The sequence below is a fragment of the Polypterus senegalus genome, chromosome 1 (genome assembly GCF_016835505.1).
Source record: "Polypterus senegalus isolate Bchr_013 chromosome 1, ASM1683550v1, whole genome shotgun sequence".
NCBI classification, from domain to species: Eukaryota; Metazoa; Chordata; class Cladistia; order Polypteriformes; family Polypteridae; genus Polypterus; species Polypterus senegalus.
Window position 1 is genome coordinate 37,695,978 of NC_053154.1, and position 14,207 is coordinate 37,710,184.

Genomic DNA, 14,207 nt, shown 5'->3' on the forward strand with positions numbered 1-14,207 from the left:
AAAAAAAACACATACAATACAGACATACATAGAAAATAAAGACTTTCCAGAAAAAACTGTTACTGAAGTGTACTGTATATACTTTCAGATATTTTCTTTTGGTTTAAATGTCACTAGTTATTATTCCAATGCTTTTTACTATTAAAAGTTGTTTCTTTTTAAACTCAACCTGTTCTCCAATTGCAAAAAAATGTACAAATGTTTTCCCAAACCATTCTGAACTATCTCTTATATCTACGCTGTGCTGTGAGCACACATTATGAACTGCGCTTTTTGGGTGTCTTCCCGCTCTTGTAATACTGTCCAGTATGACATAATTATGCTTTTTAAGAACCTGTGTGATGCTTGTGTTTAGCAGATCCAAATGTGCCAAGACATATTCCTGTACCTAACATGTACAGGAAAATCTTGGGATTTTGTTAAAAGTGAATGTTTCATATACTGTGAATTTAAACGTGAATACATACCTTCTTTCAGTTTCTTATTGCGATCATACTTGACTAAATCATCTGTAATAAGGTAAAATAAAGGAAAGAAATGTTCATGTAAACATTTTTAAGAGAGTTTGCTTTTCATAAATTTGATAGCTGTTTAGGACATACAGGTTTAAGGATGGTGACCTTGAAGAGAGTTCACACATGCTGACTTTCTCCAATATGTACTTGCCTAAGATTCAAGGTTTTTATTTAGTCATGTTTAAAGAAGAAAACGTGAAACTTGTCTTTCTAGTTGCATCTAATAACAGACAGTAATGAGTAAACACAGACAAACAGAGACAAGACAGGTTAAAACTGTAACATTTTTAATCATTTGAAAACGAGATTCTTTGCTAACCAGTTCTAGCTGTGTGATATTACATCATACCAGTGTTATTCCTTATAATGAAAACTAAAACAAAAATATGTTGTTAATGAAAAAAAAAATCATAATTTCCTTGAATGAAAACTATAACTAAATAAAAATGAAAAAACAAAAACAAAGTTGAAGCTATTTTTTGTAATTTTAACTTTCACCACACTAGTCTTTGTGCATAATGTATACACAACTGTGTGGCTGCTGGTATATTTATTAAATAATATTTAAAAACCTGTCTGTGCAGTCATAAATTTAGTTAAGAATGTTCATTGATTTGTGTGCATGTGTTAAGTATCCCTCACTGCTGGCATCTGAGACTGTGGATTTTATTGGTCTTTTCATCTATCAGTCAAGCTTTCCCTTCTAGAACTGAATACAAAAGCCTCAAAACTGGTCAATGACTTATTCAGTGGATTTCATTTGCCAAAATTGACTGGTCAATCAAAAGTGTTCCACTGTCAGCAAATGGCAGGCAATTTTCACTACACTTCTATTAAAAGGCACTTGAATTAAAAAATGCCACACATTTGGAAGATACAGCTAAACAGTGTGTAAAATTAAATATGAGGAGGATTTGTTAAGTTTGATGAATAGTCATTTCCCACGCTTCAAATTCAGGGATTGGCACGTAGCCTTATCTTGCTCAACTGGAAGAATCCTAACTCTCCTCTGTTAAGTCAGTGGGTAACTGATGTTATATACTATTTGAAACTGGAAAAAATCAAATTCGCACTTAGAGGATCTGTGCAGAACTTTTCAGAACCAGGCAGGATCTAATCAATAACATTTTAGAATAAGCATTTAAAGCACTGAGGAAGCAGATTCTCTCCCCATTTCAATTTCTTCTCCATTCATCTTTATTTACTTATTAATTCATCTATGTACTTATTTTTACTAGCTTTAAATTTTATTCTTCTGGCTATGCTGTCATTCTCAGGGGTGGACATTGATTTGTTTTCAATCCTATTTTTGTAAAAACTGATCTATTTGTATGTAATGTTATGTGATTACAATAAAATCAATAAAAGTATTAAAAAATCAGTCATTATTTAGGCTGGAAAAAAGGTTAATACATCAAAAAAGGTATGCACGTCAGTCATTTAACCTTACTTAACTGATAATGCTCATTTATTGAATGAAACATTGCAGTGACAGATTAAGCAGATGCAGAGCACGCAGTCAATGTTATCAACCAAGGTGACATTACACATATGTGCTTAGTTTTAATTAATAATAATAATTCTTCGCATTTATATAGTGCTTTTCCCACTACTCAAAGCACTCAGCAATTGCAGCTTAAGGGTCTTACTCATGGACCCAACAGAGCAGAGTCCCTTTTGGCATTTTATGGGATTTGAACCGGGAACCTTCCGATTGCCAGTGCAGATCCCTAGCCTCAGAGCCATCACTCCGCCTAATTAGGTTATTAGTACTGATATTTTATTGTGGGCGGTAGGGTGTCGCAGGGAACATTCCTGCTATATTATCATGATGATCTGCTCTATGTTAAATATTTCATTGATAGCAAATTAATGATGTGCAATAATCTTAATATATTTAGAATGATGCAGCTTTGTAAAGTTTTTAACAGAGGATCTCCCTTCAAGTGTTTACTTTGCAGTAGGTCTAGCAGATGAAAAGCCATTGAATGGTTGAGACTACAAAACTGATAATGAAATCCACTCTTATCCTATTCATTGTTCCTTATTCCAAGTGTCTTGGGTAATTGTAACATCAATGATTATTTTCCTACATGTAGCTGAACAAAAATCATGTTATTTGTTGAAAGTTTTCTTTTTCTCCTGAATTCTTCTTAAGTTAATTCAATACTTTGACTTTCAAAAATGTATTAATATTTGCTATTGGTTTTTCTCCTGTGTTTGGAAAGTCATCTTTGCTTTTATTTCTATGGTATTCTTTTGACTATTCTGAAGCACTCTGAGCATTGAAAGGTGCTATATGAATAAAAGGTATCCTTAATAATAATAATAATAATAATAATAATAATAAAAGTAACAATAATAATATTACTATCATACGGTGCTATAAGTTCAGGTTGATTGTCAGTCTGGTCTGTTTGTCTATGCAGTTTTAATGTTCTCCCAATGTGTATGTCACTGAGTGAACGTAACTTCAGATATTGTTTATTAGAAGTTTTTCTGTTAAGGTCTCAATTGCCAAAATCTGTTTATTAACAGAGTTCAAGTAATGACTTAAACAGTATTTTAAAAAATAAATAAAATAAGAATTACCTGAAAAAAAACACTTTCAGAGTTTCAAAATAGGTAGATTTCATATAGTTCATATAAGGAGATATCAAAAATAAATATAAAATAACAGGATATGCATGCAATGATCTTACTGCTAGCAAAAGGAATCTCAAAAATAAAAAAGAGTTTTTGAAATTAAAAAAATGTAATTAAACTTGTTTCAAGTTAATAGCATCACAGCACACTTGTTATTTGATTCTTGGATTTTTTGATTATATTGGAAGCCTTGAACTCTCACATTATGATCAGAAAATAAGAGTTTTGTCACACATAGTAAAAGTATATGTTTATGTATTAACTTGACAGGGAAAACATGAATTACATCAATTTCAAACACTATAAAGAAAAACTGTGTTTTTACACTTGGTCACATTTCTGATGAGTAATGCAAAACTAAAATAAATGTAACAAACACTAAAAGTTGGTAACTGAAAAACAAAAACTAATTGAAAAAGAAGAAAAAAATAAAAGTAAAACATAAAACACAAAATAAAAAACTAAATAAAAATTATAACCAAAGTATATCTTAAAACTAGAAAATCACTCTTAACATGATGCATGGAAAGGGAGACCCTTGCAATGAAATGGGCTTGTAACCATCTGAGGTACCACTGGGATGTGAGTTCACTGAAAAAAGAGTGCACTGATGTGGAAAACAAACATAAAACATTAACCTTCAAAGGAAAAACAACCTCATTTACAGTAATCTAAAGCCTAATACAAAAGCATTTAAGATAATGTATAAACAATAGGATAATAATATACTCCAATAGAACACTAAATAAAAGGAGGGCAGTCAAGTTTGTGTATGGGTGTGGAAATTCCCCTTAGTGGATTTCACAGCAAATCAACAAAACAGCACACAGTCCAGCAAAACATTGAACTTCATCCATATAGTGTAAGGTCCCAATATGATTTTTATACCATTCTCTGATCATGCACCAGTGATTCTCAACCCTTCTGGTCTAAGGCTCCACATTTTATCAATTTTTATTCACTGATAACTCATTATTATCAGTAATTTTAAAGTAAATTAACCAGCATTTTTCGTGAATGGGACACATTAACAAATAACAGTAAATACATAGTCAGCATTTAAATACAGTGTACATAAAAGATTAAATACATACGGTATTCACCTTAAAATAACTTGACATGTGCGAATTTAATACTGGAACAAATTTAGTTTTGATTTGTCTTTTCAATTGGTAACCTACACTTACAGTATATCCGATTTTCAGAAGTTTGCCAAAATCAGAGGTAAGTACACAAAATGCAATGAGTAATACGTTTTATTGTGCTGAGGCTGACTCCTCAATTTCGTGTAGATATCTACTGCTTAATGCAAGACAAACTGTTTTTCAATTGTGTGCGCTTTCTTATATTTGGCAATTGAATGTGCAATGAGATGATGCCCTGGGTGCAGGCTGGCTTGTTGTACAAACATACTAAAATGTTTTTTATGAAAGAGTTAAGATTTTAATTATTCATTTTAAAAAGTCAAACAATTTAGTTCTTTAAGTAACATATTTCATTTTCAAATGTCTTTGCTGCTGAAGGATTCATGAATTTGTTTGGTAGTGTCGCACCACAGATAACCACAGAAAATGTATATTGGCTGTTGCTCACCGTACTCAGTAAATATGGGTTGTATGTTCTTGAAACATTCCTATTTCGTTCAAGTTTTTAGGATGAATGTTGTGAGTCTAATACAAGGCATTTGAGGAACTTGTCCCTACTCACTGGCTTTCCTAAAGAAGCAATGGCATTTTTTTAAAATTAAAGCTGATGACGCATTTAGGGTGTTCAGCAACCACATTTGGGGTAAAACCCACTGGTTGAGAAACTCTACTTTACAACCTACCAAACCTGTCTATCTTTGATTCACTTGCTGTACTTTTAAGAGAACTTTTTAAATGATCAAGTCGAGCAAGATACTGTGCATCATAAAGTTAACGTTCTTACCATATTTAGCCTTGAGTGCATCATATTCTGAAAGAAAAAATTTTTTAATCACTTGTCACGCATTATGACACCAAAATAATTAAGATGGATAACAATTATGTATTTTCTTATTTTTGGAGAATTCAGAAAGATTATTAGAATAAAATGAAAATAAAATAAAAAATAAAAAAAAACACATAAAATATAGACATACATAGGAAGTAAAGACTTACTGTTACTGAAGTGTATATATTTTCAGATATTTTCTTTATGTTTAAATGACACTAGTTATTATTACAATGCTTTTACTATTAAAAGTTGTTTCTTTTAAACTCAACCTGTTCTCCAATTGCAAAAAAAATACACAAATATTTTCCCAAACCATTCTGAAGAATCTCATATACAGTATCTATGCTGTGCTGTGAGCACACATTATGAACTGTGCTTTTGGGTGTCTTCCCATTCTTGTAATACTGTCCAGTATGACATAATAATGCTTTTAAGAACCTGTGTGATGCTTGTGTTTAGCAGATCCAAATGTGCCAAGACATATTCCTGTACCTAACATGTACAGGAAATTCTTGGGATTTTGTTAAAAGTGAATGTTTCATATACTGTGAATTTAAACGTGAATACATACCTTCTTTCAATTTCTTATTGCGCTTGACTAAATCATCTGTAATAAGGTAAAATAAAGGAAAGAAATGTTAATGTAAACATTTTTAAGAGAGTTTGCTTTTATAAATTTGATAGCTGTTTAGGACATACAGGTTTAAGGATGGTGACCTTGAAGAGATTTCACACATGCTGACTTTCTACCTCTATGTACTTGCTTAAGGTTCAAGGTTTTATTTAGTCATGTTTAAGAGAAGAAAATGTGAAACTTGCCTTCCTAGTTGCATCTAATAACAGACAGTAATGAATAAACACAAACAAACAGAGACAAGACAGGTTAAAACTGTAACATTTTTAATAATTTAAAAATTAGATTCTTTGCTAACCAGTTCTAGCAGTGTGATACTGCATTTTGCCTAAAATAGTTACATGATAACAGTCTTATTTCTGTTAATGAAAACTAAAAAATAAATGTTGTTAATGAAAAAAGTCATCATTTTGCTAAAACATAAAATGGTATTAAAAGTAAATAAAAATGAGAAAAAAGGAAATAACTATTTTTGTAATTTTAACTTTCACCACACTAGTCTTTGTGCATAACGTACACACAAATGTGCGGCTGCTGGTATATTTATTAAATAATATTTAAAACCTGTCTGTGCGGTCATAAATTTGGTTAAGAATGATCATTGATTTGTGTGCATGTGTTAAGTATCCCTCACTGCTGGCATCTGAGACTGTGGATTTTATTGGTCTTTTCATTCATCAGTTAAGGTTTCCCTTCTAGATCCGAAAAGAAAAGCCTGAACACTGGTCAATGACTTATTGTGTGGATTTCATTTGACAAAATTCACGGTGAGTTAAAAGTATTACACTATCAGCAAATGGCTAGCAATTTTCAGTACACTTCAATGAAAAGGCACTTAAATTAAAAATGCCACACATTTGGAAGATATAGCTAAATTGTCTAAAAATTAAATATGAGGAGGATTTGTTAAGCTCGATGAATAGTCATCCCCACGCTTCAAATTCAGGCATTATTTAGGCTGGAAAAAAATGGTATCTTTATACATCAAAGAAGGCACATACGTCAGCCATTTAACCTTACTTCAAAACAGATAATGCTCATTTACTGAATGAAACTTTGCAGTTACAGATTAAGCAAATGTGGAGTATGCAGTCAATGTTATCAACCAAGGTGACATCACACATACAGTATGTGCTTAGTTTTAATTAGGTCATTAGTACTGACATAAAATTATGATAATGAAATCCACTGTTATCCTAAATTCATTGTTACTTATTCTTACTGTCTTGGGTAATTGTAACATCAACAATTATATTCCTACATGCAACTGAATTTGTTGAGTTTTCTTTTTCGCCTGCTTGTCTTAACTTAATTCAATACTTTGACTTTCAAATATTTATTAATGTTTGCTATTAGTTTGTCTCCTGTATTAGTAAAGTCATCTTTGCTTTTATTTCTATGGTATTCTTTTTAGTATTCTTAAGCACTCTGAGCATTTGAAAGGTGCTACATAAATAAAATGTATTATAAATAATAACAATAATAATAAAAGTAACACTAATAATATTACTATCACACAGTGCCATGACTTTAGGTTTGATTGCTAGCCTAGTCTGTGTGTCTCTGCAGTTTCAATGTTCTCCCCATGTGTATGTCACTGGGTGCATTAACTTGAGATATTGTTTATTAGAAGCTTGTCAAATAATGAGTTAAACAGTATTTTAAAAATAAGTAAAATAAGAATTACCTGAAAAACATTTTCAGAAATTTCGAAATGGGTAGATTTCATATAGTTCATATAAGGAGATGATAAAAATAAATATAAAATAACAGGATATGCATGCAATGATCTTACTGCTCAAAAGGAATCTCAAAAATAAAAGTGTTTTTGAAATTAAAAAACTTAATTAAATTTGTTTCAGGTTAATGGCATCACAGCACACTTGTTATCTGATTCGTGCATTTTTTGATTATATTGGAAGCCTTGAACTCTCACATTATGAGAAAAAATAAGAGTTTTGTCACAGATAGTAAAATTGTATACATTAAGTTGACAGGTAAAACGTGAATTACTTCAATTTCAAACAATATAAAGAAAAACTGTGTTTTTACACTTGTCCACATTTTTGATGAGTAGTGCAAAACTAAAAAAATTTAACAAAAACTAGAAGTTGGTAACTGAAAAACTAAAACTAAATGAAAGAACCAAAAAATAAAAACTAAAACACAAAATTTTAAATTAAACAAAAACTAAAACATATCTTAAAACTAGAAAAATCACTCTTTACATGATACACATGAAAACTTATACACTGCTGAAATATTGTATTATGTCCAATATTCCTTATTAAAAAATACATATGGCACTGGGAACAGTGAGAACTCTGGAGTGATATGTGTGGCTTTTTAAAGCAACTATCCTCTCCAATTTACTGAAGTTAAGTTCTATGTGTAATGGGTGTCTGTCATCAATGGATATGATCTCCAGTTTTTTTAACATTGTTCCCTGACACACACTTACTAAATCATCTATCTCAGCCCCAATAACAGCTGCATGTTTGGTAATCTGCTGGAGAGCTTTTAAATTTTGATGTGTCTAACCACTAAACGAGGTAATGAAGTTGAAAGTGAAGACAGTTTTGATCACACTGCATAAAATTGCAACTTGAGGTCCTTGTTCACTTCAAATATTCTTTAAGTTTAACCCAAGAAAAAGTGTTGATTGCATTAAGAGTATGTTTTTTATTAATATTACAATTATCATTATTATCTTAGGTAGCACAACTGACACTAGGCAGACAGATAATCCAGACATAAATAGGTCCTTAACAACAGCAACTTTAACATCTAAAACTGATTCTTAGCAGATGACAATCTCTTAGATCCATGCCGATTTTTATTTCCAAATTCAACAGAACATTCCTTCTATTTACCCATACATCGCAGTTATTTATAATTGATTTTCATTGATAATAATTTCTTGCCCACTATCTCATCTTGTAAGTGCAATGCTATTGTTACTTATGAAAAACTCTTCTTCTTCTGGAGCTTACATCATTATGTCCTTAATACTTAACTCACAAATGGTGTCTTATCCCTGAATTTAATGGAATTATTCACCAATCAAATTGATTATTTTTTGAAGACCAATGCATTCTAAGGTTTTCCATATGGGCACTCTGGGAAACAAAGACGGTTGTATTAAGAAGACAGATTATTTAGTATCTATCTTACAAAACACACTAGAGACAAGGAAGTTTCAGAAATGATTACAGAGACTTCCAGAATAGATCACGAATATGTCACATTTCCAAGTGAGGTTCTCTGTAAAGAACAAAGACTGGACTTACAAACATAATTTAATCTCTTGAGAACATGAGAAACTGATCAATTTTTTAATTTGTGGCATCTTTATTACAAACATGGAGAGAAGACTAATAAGGTTTTAGCACAACAGATCCACAAACGAAGTTTGCAATGCAATAACAGAAATTACCAAGACAAATAGTAATAAAATCAGTAAGTTATAAAGATATAACAGACATATTTAAGGAGTACTATAAATCCTTCTATTCTTCTCAGTATAAAGAAGATGAGACATAAATTAAGAGTTTTTCGATAAATTACAAATCCATTACAAATATTCTAAGTGCACAAGAACTTGAAAAACCACCGACAGTTTTAGATATACACTGTGTGCACAATTATTAGGCAAGTAAGTATTTTGACCATATCATCATTTTTAATGCGTATATTCCAACTCCAAGCTGCATTAACTTGAATGCTTATTGGATTTAAGCACGCCAGGTGATGTGTATTTGTGTAATGAGGGAGGGTGTGGCCTAAGGAGATCAACACCCTATATCAAGGTGTGCAGAATTATTAGGCAGCTAGTTTTCCTCTGGCAAAATGGGCCAAAAAGAGATTTAACTGACTCTGAAAAGTCAAAATTGTAAAAAGTCTTTCAGAGGGATGCAGCACTTTTGGAATTGCTAAGATATTGGTGTGTGATCACAGAACCATCAAACATTTTGTTGCAAATAGTCAACAGGGTCGCAAGAAACGTGTTGAGAACAAAAGACGCAAATTAGCTGCCAAAGATTTGAGAAGAATCAAACGTGAAGCTACCAGGAACCCATTATCCTCCAGTACTTTCATATTCCAGAGCTGCAACCTACCTGGAGTGCCCAGAAGTACAAGGTGTTCAGTGCTCAAAGACATGGCCAAGGTAAGGAGGGCTGAAACCCAACCACCACTGAACAAGAAACATAAGTTGAAACGCCAAAACTGGGCCAAGAAATATCTGAAGACAGATTTTTTCAAAGGTTTTATGGACCGATGAGATGAGAGTGACTCTTGATGGACCAGATGGATGGACCTGTGGATCAGTAATGGCACAGAGCTCCACTCCAACGTGGAGGTGGGGTACTGGTATGAGCTGGTATTTTTAAAGATGAGCTAGTTGGACCTTTTGCATTGAAGATGAACTCAAAATCAACTCCCAAACCTACTGCCAGTTTTTCAAGACACTTTCTTCAAACAGTGATACAGGAAAAAGACCATGATTTTTATGCAGGCCAATGCTCCATCACTTGCATCGAAGTTCTCACTGCGTGGCCAGCCAGTAAAGGCCTTAAAGATGAAGGAATAATGACATGGCCCCTTCCTCATCTGACCTAAACCCTATCGAGAACTTGTGGGCACTTCTTAAACGCTAGATTTACGGGGGAGAAAAACAATACACCTCTCTGAAGAGTGTCTGGGAGGCTGTAGTCACTGCTCCACAAAAAGCTGATCGTCAACAGATCAAGAAACTGACAGACTCCATGAATAAAAAGGCTTATGACTGTTATTGGAAAGAAGGGTGGCTATATTGGTCATTGATTGATTGATTTATTTTTTTTGAAATGTCAGAGATGTTTATTTGTAAATTTTGAGGTGTTTGTTTATTATTCTCACTATAACAGATGAAAATAAATAAGTGAGATGGGAAAATTTTCATTTTTCCTTTAGTTGCATAATAAATCTGCACACTAATAGTTGCCTAATAATTGTGCGCACATATGTATTCCCCTGATGATGTTCACACTCACATTTCCGTTGAAACATTCAGGTTTCAGGTTTATTAACATTTTGGATTGACTGATAGCACTGTGTTTGTTCCATCTTAAAATTAATCCTCAAAAATACAACTTGCCTAATAATTGTGCACACAGTGTACAGGATTCACCACCAGATTGGTGAGAAAGTGGAACCTGGAGGTTGAAATGGCACTGAATGTCTGCTTCAAAATGACAGACAGGGAAATGATATGTGAGTCACATGGGGATAATATCAAGGGTCTCTTGTCACTGCATTACAGATTATATTAACTTCTGTGTTGACATAGCAGTACCCACAAAGACAGTGTGTATATTTCCAAATAAACAAGCTCTGGATTACTAAGGACCAAAAATTTCTCCTCAATGAGAAAAAGAGGGCATTCAAATCAGGTGACAAAGAGACAATGAAGGATGTACCACGTGTGTAAAGAAAAGGAAGCTTACAAAGCTAAAATAGACAACAAACTAACTCAGTAACGTGAAGGATGTCTAGAATGGACTGAGCATAATTACTTCCTTAAGCAATCCAGGTGCTAAGAAGGGGCTACGGACAAAGCTAATGCCCTAAACCAATTCTTTAATAGATTTCCCCACCCACTTCCACCCTCCTCAAATTACCAACCTTCCTACACCAACCCTACTACATCAAAAACTCCTACCATGTCAAGTGGAATGGCCAGTGACGAGTTCAACTCTGACTATCAGTGTGGACTGTCCATAGCTGAAGACAGAGTAATGAGACAACTATGGATGCTACACATAGGAAAAGCTGTGGGACCAGATGGAGTGAGTTCTCGAGTTCTTAAGGGTTGTGCTGACCAACTTTGTGGTGTTCTCTATTACCTGTTCAATCTGTTTCTAGGCCTTCATAAATTATATTTATTTATTTAAAGAGCTTCTGTAAAAAGGCAAATTTCCCCTTGGGGACAAATAAAGTTCTTTCTTTCTTTCTTTGTATTGTATGAATGATACGGTATAACTACAGATTGTTCAATCGCTTAATTTATTGGGAAGTTTTGTAACAGTCACCCCTTCCCAGTTTCCTAGTTCCTCTGTACTACAGGTAAAGAAGTCCAGGGATCATCCAGAGGAAGAGGCCCTCAACGTGTTCTTTGGATCCCTTTCCTACACCTCTGGTAAAAGCTAATGTATCATAAATAAGTGGTCTCATTAAACTAGTTGTAATCATCTGTGGTTGGGAGTAGGGTATTGCCAGGCTGAGTGTGATGTTTAGTTGTCAACACGTCTCTGGTGTCAATGGTTGTATTGAATGCAACATTTAGGCTTGGCTTGGGGTGTTGTCTTCTAGTAGGTGTCTGAATACAGTGCAGAGGATGGACTGGACAAATTTATGGTCTGTTCAGTATTCTGCTCCTTGCATTGTTCAAATGATTAGGATGTTCTGGAGATCAAGCTGCTGGACAATGATATTGTTGAGAGCAGTATTTCTTGACCACTGGATTGCAACCCATATTTGGTTTGTGTGCTTATTTTACCATGGGGTCACTTCCTCTCCTTCTAGCTCTGACATTCATGTTCATTTAATCACATGGGCCCACAAATTTAAGAAGGTAAAAATGGGTCACGAAATCATAAAGGTTAAGAAACATTTGTCTAGGAAGTGTCAGTTTTTTGATTGATGATGCATTCTTGTCATCTTGAATAAGTGGAACCATTGTGTTGGGGATGGACAGTTGGTACTCTGTGCAGAAGGATAGGAGATGAAGCCAATTAGAATTCTTGTTTCCAGTTTCATGCTTCCTGATCACATGGTTCACAATGTCTGAGCCTCTTCTAACTTGTGCATTGAAGTTTCCAAGGAGGGTAATTTGTCTGAGGAAGGAATATTGGCATCTGCTTTATCAAGGGACACACAGACACTTTCCATTTCCTCCTATGCAGTGTTCAGCGTGAGAGCGCAGATGATTGTTATATGGGAGTCTTTGGTCGGTGCAATGTGGAGGATCATCAAGCATAAGCTAATACCAACAGGAAACTCTGGGATTTTCAGAAGGAGTTCATTCCTGAAAGCAAGGCCAATTCGGTGAATCTGGATCAATGCTTGTGGCCAGCTTTTTAGCAGAATGTATACACGGCTGTGGTTTCAGTCAGGTCTCGCTGAAGGTGCTGTCCACTCTGCAATGTTGGAGCTCCAAAGTTACAAGGACTTTTTTCAAAGGTGTTTGATCAGTAGTGGTCAAAATCATGAGTGTACAGACTTTCCAATAAGCAAAGCATGAAAGATTTTGAAGATTTATGACCACATGAAGATGGGTGATTTGTCAGGTGCCACTGCCTGGCCAACTACAGGAGGGACAAACACTGTTTAGGAGGTCTTTTTGTTGTACACCTTTCAGAGGTAGGCTGTGCTAAATTTGGAAAAGGCTGCCTTGTCATGCTGACAGGACATGGAGGAAGCACGTGTGTGTACCTTTAAATGGACATCACACCAATGTATCACCCTACATGCAAATTCCAAACTACGAACATACACCATCACCCAATGGCAGTTCTCTCCCTCATTTTCCCATTTCTGAAGGACTTTGGTTCAGGAAAAGGATGAAGTACTGTAGATGGATAAAAGTAAGAGGCTGCACAAAGGAATTGTTGATATTGGTGGTAGTAAGGGTGTGCAATGTTATCACACCTCTTTGCTTCCTGTAGGAACTCTGCCTGGCAACAGTGTGCAGGACAATGAGGGGTGGTAGGGAATTGTAAAACTTTGGATGGACCCCTTAGTGGGACAATAGGGGTTGGGACAGTCTTCATCTGGGCATGACATCCATTGTTGCTGCCACTGGTGGCCAAGCAGGAGTAGACAACTTCACAAGGCATTGTTCGGGGGATCATTGATCATGCAAAACACTCTGCCAAGAAAAGACTCAATGAAGGGAATTTTGTAAAGGATACATTAAGGATTTAAATATAAAAATAAATAACTTTCATTTACTGAAAACCTCAGTGCTGGTCAATAAAGTCTTTATCTTCTAATATACTTTTTTCCCCATCATATTTGTATTCCAAGGAATACACAGGCTAACATTATAAAACAACACAAGCATACATATGTTATAAATAAAGATAAAATTCTTACCAGGAATTATTTTATGGGCACCATTTTCTAAAAAGAGAGACAGTAGACATTTTATTTATATATTAGAGTTTAAAATTAACTAAAATTTATGAAAATTTGCTTCATTCAAATATTGGTGACTGACACTTTTAAATGACTTTAAAATTTAAAGTCATAGTACTAGAAATTTTAAACTAATAACAAAGGCAAAAAGGGCATTCAACAAAAACATTTAATTTTGAAAAATACAGTGATCAAAATTAGAGAAATGTTACAAGTGTATTGGAAAAAAAGCCTGCAAATTAATTTTGTCAACACTT

General features: G+C 33.9%; 1 long non-coding RNA gene across 1 annotated transcript in view; it reads right to left on the minus strand.

The window, feature by feature from the left end:
• Positions 1-5,803, minus strand: part of LOC120524788 — a 21,050-nt gene extending 15,247 nt beyond the window's left edge. The window contains exon 1 of the long non-coding RNA XR_005632851.1: positions 5,710-5,803. This is a non-coding gene — a long non-coding RNA (uncharacterized LOC120524788). The remainder of the gene's footprint in view (positions 1-5,709) is intronic.
• Positions 5,804-14,207: the final 8,404 nt, after the last annotated feature.